At 37.9% G+C, this 24,896-nt stretch overlaps 1 pseudogene; it reads right to left on the bottom strand.

Annotated features, from left to right (window-relative positions):
- Window positions 1-430: 430 nt before the first annotated feature.
- LOC100684223 lies at window positions 431-1,692 on the bottom strand (annotated as a pseudogene).
- Between the last annotated feature and the right edge of the window lie 23,204 nt (window positions 1,693-24,896).

Here is a 24,896-nt window from a genome sequence, read left to right as displayed (position 1 = left end):
AAAGATTTGAAATGAAAATAAACTAGAACAAACAAACATGAGAAATGTTCCTCTTTCAATTAGGGATATAACACCTTGAGTTTTCCAAAAAAAAAAGCATGCCTTACCAAGGTGTCCACAGGGATGTGGTACAAAAGGATCCATTTAATGTACTTAAAACCACTTTAAGTCAGGTAGGAGCACTCTGAAGTACACCACCAAGATGTTAATTGAGAAAAGCTGAAAGGAGTTTTAGTTTACTCATTATCACATGCTAGAAGAAAGTTTACATGAGAAAACCCTGAAGAGGTGATTTTTTAAATCCAGATTTCACAACTCACGGTGCAAAATAGGGTCCCTACAGCTTCCTCTAGAGTAATAATTGCTTTTCACTGCTTGTTGGCTGCCTGTGAAAATTTGATTGCAATAACTCAAAAATGCTCCTCCCAAACTAGTCATATCCACCCATGCTATTCTGGCCTCCATAAAAGTAACAGCCTCTCAACAGCCACTCACAGTGCTGGCTGTCGAGGCCACTGCAAGTGGACGGGGCTGATGTCCTCATGCCTTGAATCATCTGGCTACTAGATGTCCCATTGCTAGCTCCAGGTATGGAGTTCAGGAAAAGCTCTCTATAAGTTTTGCATGTTGGCCAGGTCTTTGGACATTGCTGCATTGCTTCTTTATGAGTTTCAAACTCAGCACCCACTTCACTGGTCACTCTTCCATCAGAGACAATCCCAGTGTGGACTCTCACAGGCTTGAAGAGAAAGAATTTGTAAATGTCATTCTCTGTGGCTTTGTATGGCAGCTCTGTCATGTGGACGCAACGTCCAGTGGTACCACGGACAGTGAACTTCCATCTCTGTATCTGTGATCATACATCCCCGAGAGACAGAACCTGAGGTCTCTTCCAAACAGATGGATGGTGAAGCTGTAGCCATTGCTAAGGCTGCAGTACTCTTTGTTGCCCCCATAGCCTGCACTATTAAGCAGGCTTAATTATTCAGACCTCATCTTCTCCAGGTTCACTGGCTGGACAATGCCAATATACCCCCTGACTGTGCCAGGGCAGTCATAAGACCCTCCCACCTCCACCGCTGTATGGACATGAACTTCAGAGGGGGATCCAAGTCTGACCTAACTTCTTCCTGACTGCTCTTGAGCACTTTCTTCACTATATCTGTGCCTAATTCTTTCCTTATGTTTCTTTAGGGCCTTGTCAGCTAATTCCTGAGAGGCAAGCTGCACAAGGATTTCCTCTGTAAACTTGCCCTTCGGGTCACAGGCAATGTGTTTCCATTTGGCACAATTTTCAACCTGAGGACTGAACAATTTCTTTCTTGGTGCATTCAAATGGGAATCCTTGGAGCCACACAAAGAGTCATTGGAGATGTTGACACCGTTTGGACTGGTGTGCCTCAACATCTAATCCCTTTTGGTTCTGTGGGACTTGGACACCTCAGTATACTGGTATCCCATGCTTTCCCTGGCTTTTTTAAGGGCCATTTTTACATCATTTTCTAATTCAAGTTCAACAAAAGCCTGACCACTCTGCCTGCCTTCTCTAGAGTAGATGAAATGAATGCCTGCAGTCCTGTCATGGACTGTGCACTCAGAAAGCACATTCTGCACATCCTCAACAACAGAGCAGGACCAAGCCAGGCCACAGGGCTTGACCACAAAGCCTTCACCTCCCTTGGGTCCCAGCATTATGGACACTTGAAGGGACAGACGTCAAACAATCTTGGGTGCACTTTTTGTGGCTTAAACCACAACACCCAGGGAAGGAATGTCTACACTTGGAGACACTCCTGGTAGGTAATGAATTGTCCTAAATAAGAAGCCATATGGCCATCTTGCCCCAGTGCCCCAGCCCACATCAGAGCAATCAGAGTGGTGGTGCTGGGGCTGGGATGGGCTCCAGCTTTCTTCTTACTGGGAAAGGCCTTTAGTTTAGTAAGTCTTTATTCTCAGGGCACAGGAATGTCACCAGAGCATTTTAAGTAGAAAGGAAACCAGTATGGACTCAGGGAGATTTGTTAGTGAAGACGAAAGAAGACAATGACAAGGTTTTCCATGGAAAACAGTGGAAACGAAAACAGAGTGGGTAGATTTGAGGGCTATTTAGGAAATAAAATGAACATGGGTGTTGGATTGAAGGGAAAGTTTGAGGAAGAAATTCACAAAGGCTAAGGCTCTCCTGCCCTTACATCACCCCACAGTGTTGGTGTCTTGGCTAAAGTGTCTGAAATTCTACCAACATTTCATCCTGGATGAGTGCACAACACATAAAACGAAATTGCCATGAAGTGTAGTCATTGTCAGTATAGGTACAGTGATCTCTCTCTCTCTCTTCAAATTGACAAAATAAAAAGAAACTGCTTAGAAGCAGAAGGATTGGCAGAAGCTCTGGTTATGAAAAGAGGATGGGAGAAGAAACAAAGGAGAATGGTTAGAGCTAAAACACGATCAACATCAAACACTGGTCCAGCTCCTCCTCTTAGGATTATATGGAAATCAAAACACAAAATGAATCTATTCTTAGGAAAAGCAGCTCTGCTTGTTCTTTCAATCACTTTTTGAGGTCTCCTATGAGATTTGACTTACCTAACAATTCAAAATATTTTCACTAAGAATAAGATTTTCACCCTTCTTTGATGTAGCTACAAATTCTCTCATTATGTGAGTTTCTAACCACGTCTCTGAGCTTTACAAGAGTGCAGCTATTGCTATAATCCTACTTCCACTAACCTCTTATGGTGATATTATTAGCCCATCCCCAAATAGTTCACTTTTAGTTTGAAAGGTTTTTCAGTGATTTACTCCATTAATAGCAAGTTGGGAATAGTAACAGTATCAGGAATCACAAATTTCCAAATTAGTTGCTTGACAAGGATAGAAAATAACCTATACTGATATAGGACTACAAACACCAAATAATAATAAATATTATTTAAATATCAGAATGGTACCAAGATATGTTAATCAAATTAAAAAAAATGTTTGTTATATTAATAACATAACATTACTTCACAAATTAAAAAAAGATATGAATCTCTGACCCAGAAAGTCTACATCTATGATTATATTGTATAGATAAATTATAACTTTCACACACACACATACACACACACACACAGTATTTGGAATACTGTGATTTCAGCATGGTTTGACAGAGCAATAAAGCATAAATATCCTAAATGAATTTCAGTAGTTAAAATTATGGTAACAAATTGTGAAAAAAAATGAGATCACTCTGTATGTACTTGTATGGAAGCATCTTCATGAAATATTAATAGTAAAAAAGGTATAAAATGGTTTGTATAATGTATTACTATGTGGAAATAAAAACATGTACATGATTACACATACAAAAGCTATGTTTGAAAAGATCCATAGGCAACTGGTCATAACAGGCCTTCTGTTAAAGACATTCCTATAGATAGAAGGACAGCATAACTTTCCCCTTCGAGGTTTCATCATATCCCAAAATAAATGACATCTCATAGGGATAGTAAGAGAATAATGGAGATTGATAACAGAAGGAAAAAATAAAGTGAAAATTAAAGGGTTTATATAAATGTATCAAATCAACATGTTTTACACTTAAAACGTATGCAGTGTTATGTGTCAATTATATCTCATTAAAGTTGGTAAGACAATAATGTAAACAGAAACAAGGCAAAACAATAAAGATGAAAGGTTTGAAATATCCTGAAGTGAGATTATCCTACCTTTTGGCAGTTAGCACAAGATTTATACGTTACAGGCAGGTGTGTTAGTCATGAGTTAAAAGGAACCAACAAATAAGAATGTGATGTACGAGGCAAGGCAGATGATCCAGTCCTACTTCTCAGAAATATATAGCCTAAGCATAAGCAAGGTTGTGGTTTGGAATTTTGCAAGGAAAACTGACAGTTAAAACCATTCTCGGAGAACGCATTCCGTTGCTTGGGGTTCAGAACAGAAACCAGCTTTAGGGTAAGGGCTCACAATTCTTGGTGGAAGATTTTCCAAAAGACTTTAACTTTTACAAGGGACATGATAGTATTCCAGATATTTAAAATGTGATTATATTTGTGGTCAAGAACTATGCAATCTGTGTCACTCTAAGGACAAACCAGAGATCAAGATGTTGCCGATAGATGAGGAGCTAGCTTCCATTTCTGGCAGAGTCTTAGAACACTTGGCACTAATGGGAAGCCATGTGAGGTGGTGGGCATTCTAGTATTATACATGAAAAAATAATAAATAAGGCCAGGGAAGTAAATACAGGCATTGTGGCCAAACTTAATGCAGTTAGGCTAGATGACTTTAAGATTTTATGATTCCCTGATAATATATTCCCTGATAATAAAATATATTTTGCCTTAAATATACCAGCACAGCTATGCTTATGAGTATCTGAAGGCAGAAATTAGCATATGCTTCAACATAATCTCACTACCTGGAATTTTTGATGCCACATTTAAAGTAGTGTACATAGAAGGTGCATAAAGTGTAAAGTTACAGATGGAGTTTTATTTTTAGTAGCTGTGCTTATTTCCATTTTGTTCTATGGCATGACTCCTATGTCAAATTCTAGACAACTAGGATTTTGCAAAGAAATTGAGTTTGAAACCTTTTGTTTCCGTTCAATTTCCTGGACACTATGCAAGCATGAAAACTGAACAATGTGATAGAATTTTGGAAGCTAGGCAATAAACACATTACTTTTGTAAAGAAGGGATCCTAGAGAGGTGAAACAAGGAGTTTCATGTGGCTCCCAGGCTTTTGGATTTTGTTGGTTTATAAAATTATTTTTTGTGCTACAGAGAGAGAGGACTAAGAAAGCGTTGTCAATTTTGCTTTTCAACTAAGTCCGTGTTTAAGAAAAAAAAAACAGAGAAAATAACTAAACTCTAATATTGCCAATTGTTTCATAGAAGAAAGAACTTTTACTAGATAAAAGCATAATTCACTCCCTGGGTTCTATGCAAAATTTAAGCACCTGGTATGGTGCTCGTATTAACTGACCAGTCAGAAGAGAAATTAGCTGCTATACTTTGCTGGAGAGTGATGCTTAAGATCACCACTTAATGAATATAATCTTAGAATAAAGCAGAACCCTTTACATTTCAGACCTTAGAGTCATGAAAATCTATTACTCTTTCCTTATTTCTTTCTATTTGTCAGGCGGCATAAAATTTTGATTGACACTTATATGTGTCCACAGACCAGCATTTGCAGTGTTGATTTATGATAATTTTTCTGTGGCAGGAACCCCAAGAGTTGCTCTATAACAAGGCTGTGAGGTGTTTAGAATGTTCTTTAAAAGTGTAAAATGCCAATCTATGAACTCACTCTCTCAGGATTTTTAAAGGAAAAGCTGGTCCTTTAAGAGTGACTCATAAAGTGGGGATATAATATTCAGTGTAGAGGAAAAAATGGGCCACAGAGGACATTTAGTTCTGGAGGAGTTTTCAACCTAACTAGAGAAAGACAACATATGTGTGGGAAATGATGGAAAAATAACTTTAAGACAATTCACCATTAAGTATATTATAGAGGCTTTGATCCAAATATATAAATGCTAAAATAATCTAAAGTAAAGGGCTTATTACATGGAAGTAAATGTAATCTGAGAAGACTTCACAAAGCTTTCCTGTACAAAGTATTTTTTAATTTATAAAAATATTAATTCGCCCATATGTTACAAACAGGTCTTAGAAATCTATAATTAAACACTAGAGGCTTTCAATGTTTCAATAAAGGGTTAGTTAGGGTGAAGAATATCCAGGGTAAATCTCTGCTTTATGCTTATAATAGCATCTAGGGCTTCTCGACACATACTTACTTGATGCTTTGTATCTTTAGATGCTGTAGCTGCTCTCAAAATAGTCTATGGTAAATAGTGAAGTTGATGCATTAAATATTCAATAAAGTCACAATCATGAACTTGTTGGGCATATAAAGAAATGAAAATGATCTTTTCTTGGCTCTTACTCTGATTTTACATTTTAAAATTAGATTTCAGTCAATGCCTTCCAAATTGGTAGCTCTCATCATATTCTGTCTTCATCAAGTACGTTCTGTTTTTACTCACCTTTTTTTAATGGCATGCATCCAAAAGGAAAATTACTTGAATTGAAGAGAAAGATATATTTAGCATTTTTTTTGAAGCAGCAAATCAGAAGCCAAATAAGTGTATATGATTTATCTCACCCCTGTTGGAATCTAAAAAGCACATGGACTTTCTCATGAGATAGACAAAAGCACCTTTTTCTTTTTTCTGACACAAATTATTCCAAACAATTCAGACAATTATAAAATTTCATATTACAGGGTGTATATATTTTCTTCAGTAAGTTTGAAAATGCAACCTTTTAATATAAACTTGAAATACATGCACACACACATACAAACACATGTGTACGCATGTATGTGTACGCATGTATGTGTACTAGAAGTCCTTCTCTCTGTGAATGACAGTTCATTGTAGACTTTTAGTAATGGCAATATCATCAAAAACCAAATTAAGAACCATTGAAAAAAAATCCAAAACCATGGTTTATAAGAAATATATGGGTCACTGTTCTAGACAACCACATTTGTTTTTTTCTGAGGTGTTTATCAAAAGGAGACATTGAATACGCAATGGGAAAGTTGACTCAGGAAATTGAAAACTCTGAGAATTGGACAAGTTGTCATGGCTGAAGGGACAGCTGAGGCTTGAGAGAAGTAGTTTGGACTGAGGCTACTCAAATATCTCACTTGGACGAAGAGAGAGAAATAAGACCACCTGTCAACTTATCAATGGTTTGCTACAGGAAATTCTTGTGTTTGAATACCAGACTGAAAACCAGTAAATAATCTCACTATGTTAGAAAATTTTTATTAACCAAATTATTCAAGCAAACAGTTTGCTAATCTGGGAACAAAGCTGTCTTTTTAATGTAATAGTTTGCTCATCAAACTCACCCAGGGCATTTGACTATGTCCACCAAGCCTTAAACTACCATCTTGTGAACTTTCCCAAACCCAAATTCCAGTTCTCTACCTTGAAAAATTAGCCTTAAGTTGCTCAAAATCATGTCCCTAAACCTTATAAATGTCCTGTCTTAAATATCCTCTTTTGAAACACTATTGGCACATCTGAAGGTGGAAATCTCTCTTACACACAAACAGTGAATTTAGCTTTGCTCAATCATCATGTTTTTGTCATGGTCTTTAATTTTTTATTTATTTATTTTTTTAAAGATTTTATTTATTTATTCATGAGAGATACAGAGAGAGAGAGAGAGCGAGAGAGAGGCAGAGACACAGGCAGAGGGAGAGGGAGAAGCAGAGAGAGAGAGAGAGAGGCAGAGACACAGGCAGAGGGAGAAGCAGGCAGGCTCCATGCACCGGGAGCCCGACGTGGGATTCGATCCCAGGTCTCCAGGATCATGCCCTGGGCCAAAGGCAGGTGCTAAACCTCTGAGCCACCCAGGTATCAGTAATAAAATTACTGTTGAACAGTAATTCAATAAAATTACTGTTTTATTAAAAGCAAGGATTTGAAGAATTTAGGTTATATTTTTCCAACTTCAGAAGTCTCATATCCAATCATGTTTATATTCCCACACTAGTTGTGTTATTTTTTGTTGAGTATGCTGGGGTCTCTGTAGATCAAAATGAATCCTTCCCTTCCTTCCTTCCTTCCTTCCTTCCTTCCTTCCTTCCTTCCTTCCTTCCTTCCTTCCTTCCTTCCTTCCTTCCTTTTCCCTGCCCTTCCTTTCCATACTTTCTGATAGTGTTTTATTCCCTTTGAGCCCTTGTTATTTTTATCATTTATGGCTGTCCCATGATAGTCTTTACTCCAGTGAAATACTACTTATTGAAGATATTCTTGCCCTTTATATGTTTATACCTATTGGTAAATACTCTGGGTATTTTCAAATTAAAATGTCTCATTTCTCTTATTAATGACGGAAAAGCAACACTTGTGAATGGCAAATATAGAAGACCTATTATTTTCTAACCTTATTGGTGAATTAAAAAATTGGAAGGCTTGATAAACATTAGTGAAATTGTACCTATAAAATGTGTAGTAAGAGCATTTTTGCATTGCTACTGAATGAGCACCATAATGACTGCTTGTCACTATTTCTGAAATATCATGGTCATTGTAAAAAATTTAATGCACCATTGATTACTTTCATTGAAGGTAAAACAAAATAATATGCTAAGGCTTTGTTAAAACATCATTAAAATAAAGGGGTATTTTTTGTTGTTGTTTGCCTGGCAATTTACAATATAGTGCTTCCATAGTTGATATTAGGCATCCAAGAACAGAAGCAACTGATTCTCAGATTTGGAAAGATAAATATAGAGTCAAGAAAATGGGAATATTGAAAGCACACCATAATTTTAGGAACATATAAAGAATAAAAAAAATTCAATTGAGGGTGGAGGTACACTTCTGAAGATGAATTGGTGAATTAGAGACTGTCCCCCAGACTAGTTTGGGAGGCATGTACTAAAAATGGGATAAAGAGCCTGGGTCACTGTGTCACTCCAGGAGAAAGCCAGCCCCTTCCAGGAACACTTGGATTAAACAGGGACATACTGGCTTCACAGGAAATTCATGAATTGTAAGACTGCCATTTCTAGTTAACTTCTCCTGAGTTCTTATGATTGAAATGCAGGTTTCTTAGTTAATAGCTAAGGGGACAACTTTTATCCTCTGCCCCTGCCTTGACTAAACACAAAGGAGAGGAGACTTCAGAGAAGGGAGGTACTTGGGAACTTTGTAAGCAAAATCAGAGGAAATCTAAAATCAAGAGAATGGGCCTCATTCATGAAAGTGGCCCTACCACCATGCCCTGACAGATTTGTGTGCACGGAAGGGGGTATGGTTTGGGATTGTTTTGACTTGCTAGGTTTGCTGTAGGGCCTGGTGGGGCTAGAATGGTGGAACTCCAGGCTGAAATCAGTCCTTTCCACTTCTTCTGATGTATTGTATAGGTAACATAATTTTCTATTCATTCAGTGACCTAAACAAAGTTAGGAAGCCCTGTTTTCTATAACCTGGTTGCCGTCCTCCTCCCCCCAGTCAACTGGATTGCCCTGGTTGTTGAGCACCTGTACACATTAGACACCAAAAAATGGCAGGGTCCCATGCTGTCACCTGTAGCATGCTGGACACTGGCAATTGGAGGCAAAACTGCAGAAAGCCCTTCGGAGCCATGAAAGATATGTTGCCTGCCACTGAGATGTCTTTTCAGCCAGTCTTGGAGCAGCTTTCAAGTGCTCTATTGATAATGCGTGAACACTTGAGACAAGTCCCAGGTCTCCTTTAGAAGGAGTCATTGAAACTCTCAAGTCACCTATGGTGGAGGCAAGTCCTTCCATATTACAAGTTCTGTGTTATTTATTTATTTATTTATTTATTTATTAAGATTTTACTTATTTACTCAAGAGAGACACAGAGAAGAGAGGCAGAGACATAGGCGGAGGGAGAAGCAGACTCCCCGCAGGGAACCTGATGTGGGATTTGATTCCAGGACTCCAGGATCACACCCTGAGCTGACGGCAGACGCTCAACCACTGAGACACTCAGGCATCCCCACAAGTTCTGTGTTTACAGACACTTAAAATTCTGAACAAAACTTCATCTGATGATAATCAGCTTTCTTAACAAAGGACAGAAGAAAGCAAGCCATGTAAACCCTCCCAAGTGACTGATGTTAATGATATCGTAAAAGCATGACATGACAAAACAGTGGAGAACAATTTTAGAAGAAAATAAAGATTTGAGAGATGCTTGGGTATCTCAGATGGTTAAGAATTTGCCTTTGGCTCAGGTTGTGATCCCAGGGTCCACAAGATCGAGTCCTGCATTGGGCTCCCTGCTCAGTGGAGAGTCTGCTTCTTCCTTTCCATTTGCCTCACCTCCTCTCTTCCATCCCTCCTGTTCATGCTCTTTCTCACTCTCAAATAATAAATAATAAATAAATAAATAAATAAATAAATAAAATCCTTTTTTTAAAAAAAGAAAATAAAGATTTGAATAAAAATGCTCATCTTTAGCAAAGTCCAGAACTGCTCAACCAAGAAATGGTACGAGGGAAGAAAAAGTATGGGAACACAAAGAACATGGGGGAAAGAGAAGGAACACTCAAATGCATGAGTGAAACAGGTCACGAGTGATAAGGTGAGACAATTAAAATCTCTGGCTAAAACCATGCTGAAGACTAGATGTTTCCTGACACTGTGAGAGATCACATGGCTGTCAGGAGCTGGGAAGTAGAAAAACAGAGGGAAGTAGAACATGGCTTCCATTCAGTCTGTTAGTCAGAAATGGATCTAAATGAGTTTCATTTATGGGACACCTGGGTGGCTCAGTGACTGAGCACCTGCCTTTGGCTCAGGGTGTGATCCCCGGGTCCTGGGCTCAAGTCCCACATTGGGCTCCCTGCAGAGAGCCTGCTTCTCCCTCTGCCTATGTCTCTGTCTCTCTCTCTCTGTGTCTCTCATGAATAAATAAATAAAATCTTTTAAAAAGTAAAGAGTCTCATTCATGATATTAAATTAAATATGTCTTTTAAAAGGCATGAAAGAGAAAACAAAAACTAAAAACAAAGAATCCCGAAACTTGTGTGAAGAAAGTCAAATGAATGAAGAGCTTACAAGAAAATTAACAAGTTCAAACCAGGCAAGTGTCTGCAGTCTGAAAATGTCCCCAGTTTGAAAGTGAAATCCAGAAGCTTCTGCTGAAGTTTCAAATACTGCTTGCATCAGAACATGTAATGTCACTTCAGAGAAGAAATTTCCCAACATGTGTAGAAACATGAGATCTATATATCAGATATGCAAGTTTTACAAGAAATTGGCAAAAGACATGAACAAAGAATTGGAGAGAACCACTCCCCGCCAAACGAAGATTCTCTGCTGTGAGAAAAAAGTTCAAGAAAGTGGGATGGCAGCTCTGTCGACTGAAAGAAAGATCAAGATGATTTATAACAGGTAAATGAGGTCTAAGACTGAGTCCAACTTCTAGTCTTTCTCAAGGGGCCCTTTTGCTTCCACTGCTCCACTAACAGCCCACAGAAGTCCAGAAGTGTCTGGAGATTACTTGGGTCATCAGGTCTCCTAGGAAGCAGGCAGGTCATGCTGCAAAAGTTCATCTGCCCCTTGGACAGAGCAGGTCGGGAAGGATTGTGTGCAGAATGGATATGGAGAATGACCAGCACACTTGAGTAGATTTGATTGAAGCTCTGTGTGTGTGTGTGTATGTGTGTGGTATTGCATTCATTAACATCTATCTATTTAATGAATATCTATTGACCTTCCACAATGTCATTAGTACTACTCTAGACACTTGGAATACAGTGATAAAAAACAACCCAATAAGGCCTGTGGACCCACAGAGCTTACATTCTAGTGAGGGGCAAAGTCACATAGTAATGAACAAATAAACAAACAGATGGTATTACGTGCTATGGAGACAATTACAATAAGGCGATGGGATAACAGTTATCCTATAGCCATAGGATAACATTGAAGAGGTGGCATTTAAGCTGTGATCTACTGGATAAGAAGAGAGCCCAGGAATGTCAGGAAGCAGAATATTCCAGGCAGAAAGAACAGGTAGCAGCATAAAGGCCCTGAGACCTTGGCTTCTGGGGCCAGAGTAAAGGAGCAAAGATGACAGGGTAGAGGGGAGTTGTGGAGAGTAAATAGGACCTATTGCACACTATTATTTTTGGTGGAGTGTAAAATGCCAGAGAGAATTTTAGCTCTTGGGGGAGGATGGGGAATCAGGGGCAGTGAGACATGTGATGTGTATTCTGCATAGATTTCTTTGTGCAAAAAATGGAATTTAGGGAAGGAGTAGGATTCTGGTTCGGGGACATAAAGCTATCTGCGGAGAGCACTTGGGGCTGACACTGGGATGCTTGTCATGAAAATGGAGAAGTGAGGACAGATTAGGGCTTTGTTAGGGGGTTGCAAGGGGCAAGGACAACTGTTAAATGTGTTCTAACGGCCCTGAATACTGTTTGGCACTACTTTAACAAAGCAGGAAAACCCTGAAAAAAAGTCAACAAGGTGTAAAATCTTGATTTTCTACAGAACAGAGTAGCAGGGTACCTGGATGGCTCAGTGGTTGAGCATCTGCCTTTGGCTCAGGTTGTGATCCTGTAGGGATCTAATCCCCCATCGGGCTCCCTCCAGGGAGCCTGCTTCTCCCTCTGCCTATGTCTCGGTGTCTCTCATTAATAAATAAATAAAATCTTAAAAAAAAAAAAAAAAACGAACAGAGTAGCAGTTGGACTTTAACTACCCTGGGTTACTGCTCACATTACTTTCCTGTTGTTTCTGCGAGGAATTACCACAAACTTGGTGTCTTAAGACAAACAGAACCCCACAAATCTAAGAAGTAAAACAAAGCATACCAAGAACAGTTTCACAGATACAGAGAAAAAACTGATGGTTGCTGGGGGTGGGGGATGGCTGAAATATGTGAAGAGGATTAAGAGGACAGTCATCCAGTTATAAAATAGTCACAGGATATACAGCAAAGGGAATATAGTCAATACTATTGTGAAATTAATGTATGGTGACAAATGGTAACTAGACCTCATGGTGATCATTTGATAATGTATATCAATATTGAATCACTATGTTGTGACTGAAACTCGTATAATATTACATGTCAACTATACTTCAATAAGAAATACCCACAAACTAATTATTTTAAGTTCTGGAGGAAAAAAAGCTAGAACTCAGTCTCACTGGGGTAAGGTCAAGGTGTCAACAGGGCTGGTTCCTTCCGGATTCTCCTGTCTTTTTTTAGCTTCTAGAGGTGGTCTGCCTTCCTTAGACAGCGGTCCCTTCCCCATCCGTAAGGCCATCATCACTGCATCTGGTCTCTTTTCTGATCTCTGCTTCTTTTATCAAATCTCTTCTGACCCTCTTGCCTCCTTCTTTGCTTTATAAAGATTCTTGTGTTTATATGGGAACCACCTGGATAATTCAAGAAAGTCTCCCCATCTCAAGACTCCTAATTTACTCACATATACAAAGTCCCTTTCACCATGAAAGGCAATATATTCACAGGTTCCAGGGATTAGGATGGGTACCTTTTGTGGGGGAGGAATTAGTTAGCTTATCATTAATTCCTTATGCATTGCAGTTCTCCTACTCTAGTACTTTTTTAAATAGTCCTTTTGTATATCAACTTTCTTTAAAAAAACAAACAAACAAACTATTTCCAGGGTTATTTGTTTCCTTGATTGACTGTACAATCTTTGTGACTCACTTCAAAAGTGAATTGACGAGGTAAATAGTTAACACTTAACAAGTATCTTTCCAAGGAAATGAATAAATTATGGCCATTTACTGACAATTTAGAGGTACCCTGTAAAACCAAACGCCTTACACCAAAAAGTACACATGAAATATAGAAATGCCAAAAAGTATAAATGAGAAACTTAGTGGTTTCCATGAACTGAAGCTATCTGACAAAATAATAGCATGAAGATAATACATACATAAAGGTTACTTCTGACTAATTCTGCCAAGGTTTTAGTATAATGCAATTTTTATTATTGTAAGAATAAAACTAGTTTTCTTTTTAAATTCAAGAATCATGGTCCGGTCAATTAACCAAGTACTTGCACAAAGGAGAGTCTTCTGCTGGGCTGTGCAATCAATGTATCTTGTTATTAGTATAGTGCATGGTGCACGTGGGAGATAGAATATGGTCTCTTATGCTCCCCAAAGACATCCATGTCCTAACCCTTGGGGCTTGAGAACATGTTCTATTACCTCGTAAAATAAACTTCATGAATGTATTTAAAGTACAGTGTAGGGGCACCTACACCCAACGTTTATAGCAGCAAGGTCCACAGTAGCCAAAATATGGAAAGAGCCTTCAACAGATAAATGGATAAACAAGACAGATAAATGGATAAACAAGATGTGGCATACACACACACACACACACACACACACACACACACTTGAATATTACTCAGCCATCAAAAAGAATGAAATCTTGCCATTTGCAACAACGTGGATAGAACTAGAGGGTATCAAGCTAAATGAAATAAGTCCATCAGAGAAAAACAAATACCATATGATTTCACTTATATGTGGAATTTAAGAAACAAAAAGGACACCTGAGTGGCTCAGTTGGTTAACCATCTACCTTCAGCCCAGGTGTCATGATCCCAGGGTCCTGGGTCAAGTGCCCTGTCAGGCCCCCCTGCTCAACAGGGAGCCTGCTTCTCCCTCTTCCTCTGCCTGCCAACCCCCCTGCTTGTGCTTTCTCTCTCTTTGTCAAATAAGTAAATAAATAATATATATATATATTTTTTTTTAAAGAAACAAAACAGATGAACATAGGGGAAAGGAAGGAAAAATAAAACAAGATAAAAACAGAGGGAAGCAAACCATAAGAGACCCTGAACTCTAGGAAACAAACTGAGGATTGCTGGAGGGGAGGTGGGTGGTGGGATGGGGTAATCGAGTGATGGGCATTAAGGAGGGCATTTAATGTAATGAGCACTGAGTGTTATATGCAGCTAATGAATCACTAAATTCTATCCCTGAAAGTAATAATACTCTGTAGCTTAACCTATTTTTTAATTTTAATCAAAAGTTAAAATAAATACAGTTAAGGACTTCAAAATTCAGAGATTCTCTTGGATTATCTAGGTGGAGGCTCAATCTAATCATGTGAGCCTTTAAAAGCAAGAGAAAGATGTAGCCCCAGAAGACCTAGAGATTTCCAAGAATGAGAAGGGGTCTGTGTGCTGTCTCTGGCTCTGAACTGCAGGGGCCATGTGCAAAGACTAGAGAGCATCTCCAGGAATCAAGAGCAGCTCTCAACTGGCAGCCAGCATGGAAACAGGGATAACAGTTTGTGGCTAAGGAGAACTAGATTCTCCTAACTTGAATGAATTTAGAGGAGATTTTCCCCAGAGTCTCTAATTAAGAGCTCAACTGGACAGTATCTTAATTTTTGCCTTTTGAAACCCAAAGAAGAGGAACCAGCTAAGGTGACCCAGACTTATGACATTTAAAAATGTGAGATGATAAATGAGTGTTGGTTTAATCCCCTTTCTGGCAATTTATTATAGGAACAATCAAAAACTAATACAATGCAATTTTAGTGAGAACAGGACATATGCTGTAAAATATTACTCTTAGAATGCATTGTTTATTTCTGATTACAAAAGTAATATATATTAACTTTTGGAAAATTGGATTATGTGGATAATTATAAAGTAAAATTAATAATCCCACCCACCAAAGGTCATTACTGATAGTTTTTTTCCTGTGTTTATTTTATATGTTCTTTTAAAATTTATATGGAATCATGCAATTTTTCTCCTGGTAAAAGTAATATCATGTCATAATTGTATAGCCTTCTAAAAGGTAACATTATATCATGAACATTCTCCTATGTTATTAAAAAGACTTTAAGGGCAGCCCAGGTGACTCAGTGGTTTAGCGCTGCCCTTCAGCCCAGGGCCTGATCCTGGAGACCCGGGATCGAATCCCACATCGGGCTCCCTGCATGGAGCCTGCTTCTTCCTCTGCCTGTGTCTCTGCCTCTGTGTGTGTGTGTGTGTGTGTGTGTGTGTGTGTGTGTCTCATGAATAAATAAATAAAATCTTAAAAAAAAAAGACTTTTAAAACCTGTTTTTTATTGACTATGTGGTATCCTTTTGCAGTCTTACAATGGCAGGATCTTTTTCCTCTCATTTTTTTTAAAAGTGGGGTTTAATTTATGTATGATAAAATGCCCAAATCTTAAGTATTCAGTTTGATCAGTTTTGACAGATACACAGTTATGTAAATCACTCCCTATTAACACATAGATCATTTCCATCATCTAAAAAATTCCTCTGTGCCCTTTCCTCATCAATTCCCACCACTTTAAAAACAACACCTGTTTTCATTTCTGTCATCATAAGTAGTTTTGCTGTTCTAGAACTTTGAACTTCACAAATGGAATCTTACACAATTATATTAGTCAGGGTTTTCCAGAGAAACAGAACCAATGTGGGGGGGGCGGTGGCGGGGGAGAGATTTTATTTTTCAAAGATTTTATTTATTTATTTGACACAGAGAGAAAGAACAAGTAGGAGGAATAGCAGAGGGAGAAGTAGAAGCCCCAGTGAGCAGGGAACCTGATGCAGGACTTGATCCCAGGACCCCAGGATCATGACCTGAACTGAAGGCAGATACTTAACTGACTGAGTCACACAGGTGCCCCTAAAGAGATTTATTTTAAAGAACTGGTGCACATAACTAGTAAGTTGAATATCTGCAGGGTAGTCTGGTAGGCTGGTAGGCTGGAGACCCAGGGAAGGGGTGATATAGCTCAAATTCAAAGGTTGCCTGCTAACAGAATTCTTTCTTGTCCAAGGGAGAGCAGTCTTTGATCTATTGATGTTTTTAACTGATTGGATGATGTTCACATACATTATGGAAGGCAATCTGTTTTACTAAAAATCCACAAATTTAAATGTTACTCTGATCCAAATGACAGCCTCACAGAAACATCTAGAGTATATTTGACTAAATATCTGGGTATTGTGGCCCAGCCAAATTGACACATAACATTGGACCATCACAAATCCATCCCTTGCCAACTTGGCACTCATACACGTTAAGCCACGCTCATGGTACAATTGTAGACAGTAACAAGATTTTACTTCAACCTAACATGATACCACTATCCTGTGTGCAATTGAAAATGAACTAACTCTTTCCTCAAAGAGGACAAAGTTTTTAGGTGATGTTTACTCTTCTATTTGGTATACTGTAAGTTAAATACTATATTGCAATATTTAAATACTATGTTATAGTCAAAGCATTTTGTTACATAAGAGAAAAAACCAAAGATATAGATATAGGTATAGAAATACACACACACACACACACACACACACACACCTATTAATTATCAAATACATATTCAAACACACACATAACAAAATGTGGGAGAAATACTCATGATAATTGTAGTCCTCATTTCTGTAATTGGTTATGTGGTCATATCTGATATTTATAACTTCTTTCTTCCAATATTCATTCTGTATTCTTTTTGTAAACTTCGTCTAGCTTCTCCAGACACTCTCATGAAAAGTGTTGGAGGAAAAACCATTTGACAGATTAACAGCTACATAGCAGGTAACGGGGAATGTGTTAAGTTTTTTGAGCAATGAAACCACATCTGTTAAAGCAATCACAATTTGAGGTGCCAGTTGGTTAAATTTATGATAATTCACTGTCATTCTCTTAGTTCCCTCTGTCTTTTCACAGACCAAATAGACTGGTTGAATGGAAAAGGGATGGGAAATGCCACTCCTACATCTTGCAAGTCCTTGATAGTGGCACTAATCTCTGCAATCCCTCCAGGAACAAAGTATTGTTTTGGTTCACTATTTTTCTCAGTAGAAGCAATTCTAGTGGTTTCCTCTTGGCCTTTCCCATCATAATATCCCTAACTCCATAGTTCAGGGAGCCAGTTCAGGAATTTGTCAGTGGACAGCCTTCAGACTTGAACTGCAGCATTGGTTCTTCCTCAGATCAAGTTTCTGGCCCACTCTGCAAATTTGGACTTACAGCCTCCATAATTGTGTGAACCAATTCCTTAAAATCTCTCTCTCTTTCCACACACACACACACACACTTTTGTTTTGTTTCTTCAGATTACACTAATACAGATTTTGTAGGTCAGAGTTCTATAGTATCTAAGTGCATAATTTTAGGCTGAATTATGTCCCTTAAAATTTTGTTATGTTGAATTTTGTCCTTTCAAAATTCATATGCTGAAGTTCCAATCCATAATACTTCAGAATGTAACCATGTTTGCAGATAGGGTCTTAAAAAGAGTGGTTTAAGTGAGGCTGTTAAGATCACCTTAATCCAGTATGATTGGTATCCATATAAGAAGCAGAAATTTGGACATACTAAGAGAAACTAAGGGTGAGAATGTGTGGAGGGAAGACCATGTAAGGACACCATGAGAAAGCCATCTTCAAGCTAAGAAGAGAGGAAGCCTCAAGAAAAACCAAACCTGCTGACACATTGATCTAAGACTTCAAGTCTCCAAATCTATGAGAAAAGAAATTTGTTAAATCACTCAGTCTTGTGTGATTTTGTTATGGCAGCCCTAGCAGACTAATACACAAGACATTGTCGGATTTCTTTTTCCTATCATCACCATTGCTATCCTTATATTTCAATTCCATCGATTGTAGAAAATGTTTTTCAACTTAATTAGCAACTCCATTATTAGGTTTTCCCTAGTGTTCAGAAATTCCAAGGTTAACAATTAAGAAGCATTTTTCATTTCTGCCCCATTTAAAGTAGGGTATGGTTTTCTCTAACTTTTAATAGGAACAGTAAGGTGGAAATTATAGCCTGATTTCCTGAACATTTGTCTCACTAACCAGGAAAATCTGTAGCCCTTATCCTATGACAGTACACAGAATATTCCTCTTCCCTTAGTGAAACAGTGAGTTACATCCATTTTGACAAATTCATTTTTTAAGTGATCTTATTTTATTTTGAAACAGCATCATGCAAAGGTGGTGTGCCATAGTAAACCATGAATGTTATTGGAATATTCTGAATTTACAAAGTATTTTCTTTTTTTTAATTGAATTCTTTTAATCTTTTAAAAGAAAAGATATAGTTAAAAAATGTTTCTATGTGTTGGTTGTGTGTGTATGTGAGCAGTGGATGAAACGAAAAAATGTAAAGTAGAATACAAATTTTACGAGTCCACATTTTACATGACTGTTGTGAAAGTTTTAATACTTAATTGTATTACAGTCTTATAAATCAAATGCTGCTAAAGATAATAATGATAGTAATAATAATAGCTTTGGTATGTTTACTGTTTGATAGACAGTGTTCTATGTACTTCATATATTTGCTGACTTACAACATTTTAATAACTTATGAAATAGGAATTATTACTTTACCTACTTAACAGGTGAGGAAATGGAAACACAGCAATTATACATCATAGGCCTAAAGTCAAAGTCAAGAAAGGAGGATATGTTAAAGCTTGAATTGAACCAGGGCAGTCTGTTACTAGATTCAATGCATTTGATAATGTAATATACTGTCTTACTATGGAAACCTCAAGGATTTCTAAAAATAATGAAACATCTCTATATTTCATCCCCACTGCTCTAACTAGATTTATGTCTTTCTATATATGTTACATAAACATCTATACGTGTATATTCATATCACTTGTGTTTCAACTCAAAAAAGAAAACTCAGTCTCTGTAGGTTTTTAGATTTTTCTATGTAGTGATATTTAACTTGAATTAAAACATTTTTGTCATATTGTTTTTCCATTACATTTCCCTAATAAACATGCCATATTATTATTTATCTCAAATTCAAGAAAGGTTTATAGAAAGAGGCAGTAATGGGCAGCCCCGGTGGTGCGGCTGTTTAGCGTCCGCCTGCAGCCCAGGGCGTGATCCTGGAGACCTGGGATCGAGTACTGCGTTGGGCTCCCTGCATGGAGCCTGCTTCTCCCTCTGCCTATGTCTCTGCCTCTCTCTGTCTCAATAAATAAATAAAAAAAAGAAGTAGTAATAATGATAGCAAATGCCTAAATACTGCTTGTAGTATGTTAAGCATTCTTATTAATGATATACATATTACTTATTTACTTATATATACTTTTTATAGCACTTGCAAATTATTTTTTTAAAGATTTTATTTATTTATTCATGAGATACAGAGAGAAAGAGAGAGAGAGAGAGAGAGAGAGAGAGAGAGAGAGAGAGAAGCAGAGACACAGGCAGAGGGAGAAGCAGGCCCCATGCAGGGAGCCCGATGTGGGACTCGATCCCAGGTCTCCAGGATCACACCCCGGGCTGAAGGCAGCGCTAAACCGCTGAGCCACCCGGGCTGCCCTACTTCTGTATATTTATGTATAGTTTATTTAATTCTGATAGTAAGCATATGAGGTAGGTACTATTATTAGCATCATTTACAACTAAGAAGCTGAGGCTCAGATAGGTCAAATCTGGTTTAAGGTCAAATCTGGATTTCAAATCATGGACGACTCACCCAGAGTCCATACTCTTACCCTTTTCACCTTTCTGCCTTCCACTATAGCAGAAATCAGAAAAACTGCATAGCCATGTATAAGGCCAGTGTGCACATGAATTTTTCTAGAAATTATTGGATGAGAAATACTAATTACCACATATCTATAATATATATATACATCTATGTATATGTAAGTATATATATACATATGTATGTATACATATATACATATATACTTACATATATATCTATAATATATATACTTATATGTTTATCTATATCTATAATATATATCTATATATACATGAATGTATATATATACATATATACATATATATATATTTAATCCTTACCTAATAAAATTGAGAAAATATTATGATTTGGAAGCATACCTACACCATTGTTTACTGATTGTCTCTAATATCCATCTGTGGCTAGAATCTATTTCTTCAACTTCTTGAATCTTAGCTGGACCTGTGACTACTTTAATCAATAGAATGTAGTAGATTTGACTTGTGTCAGTGGCAGGCTTAAATCTTTGAGGGACTGGTACTTCAAATTCTCCCTTTAGGAAACCCATCAGCCATGCTGTGAAGAAGCCAAAATAGTGAAAGAATTGAGGTACTGGCTAATACCACCCATTGGGTTGAGTTCTACTTGAGAGCCAACACTGTGTGTAAACTGTCTTGGAAGTAGATTCTCTGGCCCCAGTAGAGCTTCCCAGATTGACACTCCCACATTCCAACAAGCCCTGCCCAAACTGCAGAAATGTGAGCAAATACATTATTGCTGTTGTTTTAAGTCACCAAGTTTTGGGGTAGTTTTGTATGAAATAGCAGATAGCATAGATAAGCAACTTAAAATATTTTATTAAATGTCTATTTTAGCAATGTTAAACAGTGAATGTTCTGCTAACTTGTCATTAAAGTTTTTCTAAGTTTGTAAGTTTGTTTTGTTTAGGATTATCAAGCTAATCTTTGTGTAATGTGTGTGTGTGTACCTTGAAACTTACCTATCATAAAAGAGGATAGGCTGTATGATTATACTTTCAACTTGGAACTATGTTTCCATAAACATCCTTTTTGAAGTGGTTTTGGCAGAGTTGATCAGAAGAAATACTCATGTGAGATTTGGAAAGCAGAAGTGAAGCACTGCCCATTGATTTCTGAAGGTGTCACATGGTTGTGACAGACTCACACAGCCCAGAAGATTCCAGCATAACCTCAGATCTCAGTGCTCTGGTATCCAGCTCATCTTTCCTGCTGCTCACCAGCCAGTTCTGTCCCAAAGAATTCTTGGGTTTTACAAGAATTGTAAATGTAATGTAGGTTTTACATTATCCTTCATGGCTCCTTATCACTGGATGACTGTATATGGTTTCTCAGATTGATTGGTTGGTGACTTCTCTCATTCCCCATTTCCCACTTTTCAGAACTTCTGCTTCCTTGTTTGAATCCTAGCTGATGTGGGAATTATGGAGTTTTTGGCTCCCTGACAGCCATACTTCATATTTTAAAAGATTGGTAATTTTTAGAGTATTCCATGATGGTACTGGTAAGCAGAGAGGTATGTGATGATAAACTCGACAAACAATATCTCAGCTTGTATGAAGAGCATGCTTGTGTGAAGAGTAACACTGGAATATAAATTAGAACTATGATAATAAATATCACAGGAATGAAGGTACATATTACTTTTGTTTGCGTCCTAGCTGAATTCTTGCAGAATGGTACATAAATAAAATCCTTGCCACTTTCAGTTCATTCAACGAGTATACATTGAACAGTATACTATAAAATTACACTAAATTAAGTATCAAAGTACAGCAAAGAAAAATAAATGCAGTCCTATCTGTTATGGAGCTTATAGTACAACACACACAAAAATATAGGCAATTAAGTTAATAAAATGAGTTTTATAATGGGAATGTAGGGTTCTTTGAATTTTATAGCATGGGAGCCCATACAAGTTTCAGGGTTCCCAACCGACATTCCAAGGCAAGTGAAGATTCAAGTAATGCCTGTAGAGGAGTGATATGGAGCTACCCCAGCAGGGCAGGGACAGCATCCTTCACAGGGATCAGAAACCAGAAAAAGTTGGCAGACAGGAGGACCTAGGAGGGGCCACAGGAGAGCACAAGAGCATGGCATGATGAGGGTAGGTAGTGAGAAATGAGGCTTGGGAATTAGGAAGAGCTGAGATTTAATGGGCCTGAGTTCCAAATGGGTATGGCATTTAAACAGTTCAGGCAGGAAGAACTTGTAGAAATTATATTTAGCCAATAGCTGAATTGACAGGAATAAGCAATAGCAAGATTTTTTTTTTTTTTTAAATAGCAAGATTTTTGATGGCACATGAAGGGTGGGAACAAGACAGAAATCTTTCCTTCCCTGGAGTCTCATCACCTTTCATGACCTGGCCAGGCTGCAGGGAAACAACCAGGAATTCAGATGAGGACACAGTGTTTATGGCATTAGGTGATAGTTTTGCATGTAACAGGAGTTACAGTCCACCAAAGGATTATCTGATGTCTCCCACAGTCAGTCTCCCAAGGGCTCTAAGAGCTGGACCCCAGTGGTGTCTGGGTGGTTTCTGGAAGGACTGAGTTCCTAAGCTTATGGTTTGAGCATCGTGATTTGTACAACCCTCAGCAAACATACATATAGACTCCTAGCAGCCCGGGTAGGGCCTGTCTGGGGGAATCATATGGGTTAGAGGGAAGCCTCTCTGAGGCCTTGTGCCATCCAAGTAGGTAGGGAAGCCTGTGAGCTGGTAGCCAAAGGTGGGGTGTGGGAGTTGTCACTAAATTTCTCTTGGAAAACAAAACATAACCAATAGGGCACATGGGGGAAAACTATTATTTTAATGAGTTGAGCAAGACATTGAGGTGGCCTTGGCTCAGATGTAGGGAGGCTTTGACTCCAGATCATTGAAGATAAATTGGGGATGGGGATTTCAAAAAACTTTTGTATGACATTCTGACATACAAAAAACATACATATTTAATACATACAACCTGATGAGATTGGAGAAAGTACACATTAGTGAAATCATCACAATCTATGCCAACCCAATTTTTATTCCAAGAGTACAGAAAGTGAATATATTCCTTATTTCTTAATTTCATATTGGAATGCAGTGGCTATCATCATTCTTTTCCCTTTCTATATAAAAGTTGCTTATATGTAACTACAGTCAGAATTAAAAAAAAATCTTCAAAACCTTGTCTGGGGGTAACCCAGCATAATTCACAAATGTGTGAAAGAGAAATTTGAAAAAAAAAAAAAATTCCCTCTTCACTGCCCAGAACATTGCAATTCTAATTTCTCTCCTTAGACATAATGGGAGGTGAGCACCAGGAGGAGAGAAGATGAAAGGAACACTATCCATGCAGGAAAAAGTCAGGAGGCAGTTCATGGGCTGGGCTTAATGAAATTCCCCCCAAATTATACTTTTCATAGGCTCGATTGCAGGACAAATATCACAGTGGGGTTAACAGAATCAGAGGTTAGTAATAGAAGGAGCATTCTGGGAAAATAAAAAAATACAATTTTCTACTTCATAAAGTATACCCTTTCCACTGAAATTTCCAGCATATTATAAATGAAATTGTGCTGAAGTTGAGAAAAGCACATAAAGATTATGGTTGTTTTTTAGCCTTTAAAACAGATTGATTTTTCTATTTACTCGCTAAAAGCTGAGTTCAGGGATTAGTTCTTTTCCAAGTGATTATGGAGTCTTGAAATGGTCAGAGGGTTGCATTCTCCACTGTGCCTATGGTATTAGCCAAGAGCTAAAGTCAGGGGAAAAACCAGTGGGGACTGAGAGGCTGATTTTTCAACTGCAAATTACTAGAATATTATTGAGATGAAATGGTCATGATTTTCTACTTTGTGCTATTTTAGAATTTATTATGAAAAACATCTCTTTAGATTGCCCCTTCTCCTATCAAGATCTGAGTTCTGCAGAATGTTTTAATAATTTTCATCAAGTGCTCATTCACATCTCTATTGGAATCATATATGTATGCCTGTAACTACTAGTGTAGAACAACATAATGCTATAGAGACACATGTCCTATCTATCTATCATCTATCTATCATCTATCTCTGTTGTTTTGGTTATTGGGTGGAACAGATGAGAAGGAGAGAACTATTGGGAACAGATCTCTTTAGGGTGAGCTTGCATGAAATAATTTTACAGTGAAGTATTTCTTAAGAGAAATCCACTCATTGAGAATAAGAGGAAATTTTGAGCCAAGATTATTAATTCATATGTGATTAGAAAAACCCAAACAACCTGCTGCATGATATTTCTCTCAGCTGTAGACCATGACTTGGGATTAGCAAACAGCCTGAGAGCCTATGACTGGAGTGCTCTCAACTACCAGTGCCCCATGTGAAAGGAGGAAAGATGTCTTCTAATCTCTAACTATCAGTTATATTTATATTGTGTGTCATGTGGTGCATTACATGGTGCTATGGTTTGAATGTTTCTGCTCTCTGAAATTTATGTGTTGAAGCATGAATGCTTGTGTGAAAGCGTTTGGAGATGGGGCCTTTTGGAAGCAATTAAGCTTGGATAGGGTCCTGAGGGTGGAGTCCCCATCACAGTATTAGTGTTTTTATAAGGCGAGGAAGAACTACCACATGTGAACACAGTGAGAATGTGGTTGTCTACAAGTCAAGAAGAGGCTGTCATCAGAAATCTAATCTGTCAGCACGTTGATCTAGGACTTCCAAGTCCTAGAATTGTGATAGATAAATAAACCTGTTATTTAAGTGACCCAATCTGTGTTATTTGTTATAACACTCTGGGCTAAGACACAAGGTATTAGGGATTTTTGC

The sequence above is a fragment of the Canis lupus genome, chromosome 31, assembly GCF_011100685.1.
Source record: "Canis lupus familiaris isolate Mischka breed German Shepherd chromosome 31, alternate assembly UU_Cfam_GSD_1.0, whole genome shotgun sequence".
NCBI classification, from domain to species: domain Eukaryota; kingdom Metazoa; phylum Chordata; class Mammalia; order Carnivora; family Canidae; genus Canis; species Canis lupus.
The sequence above is the reverse complement of the archived record's forward strand: the minus strand, read 5'-3'. Positions and strand labels throughout refer to the sequence as shown.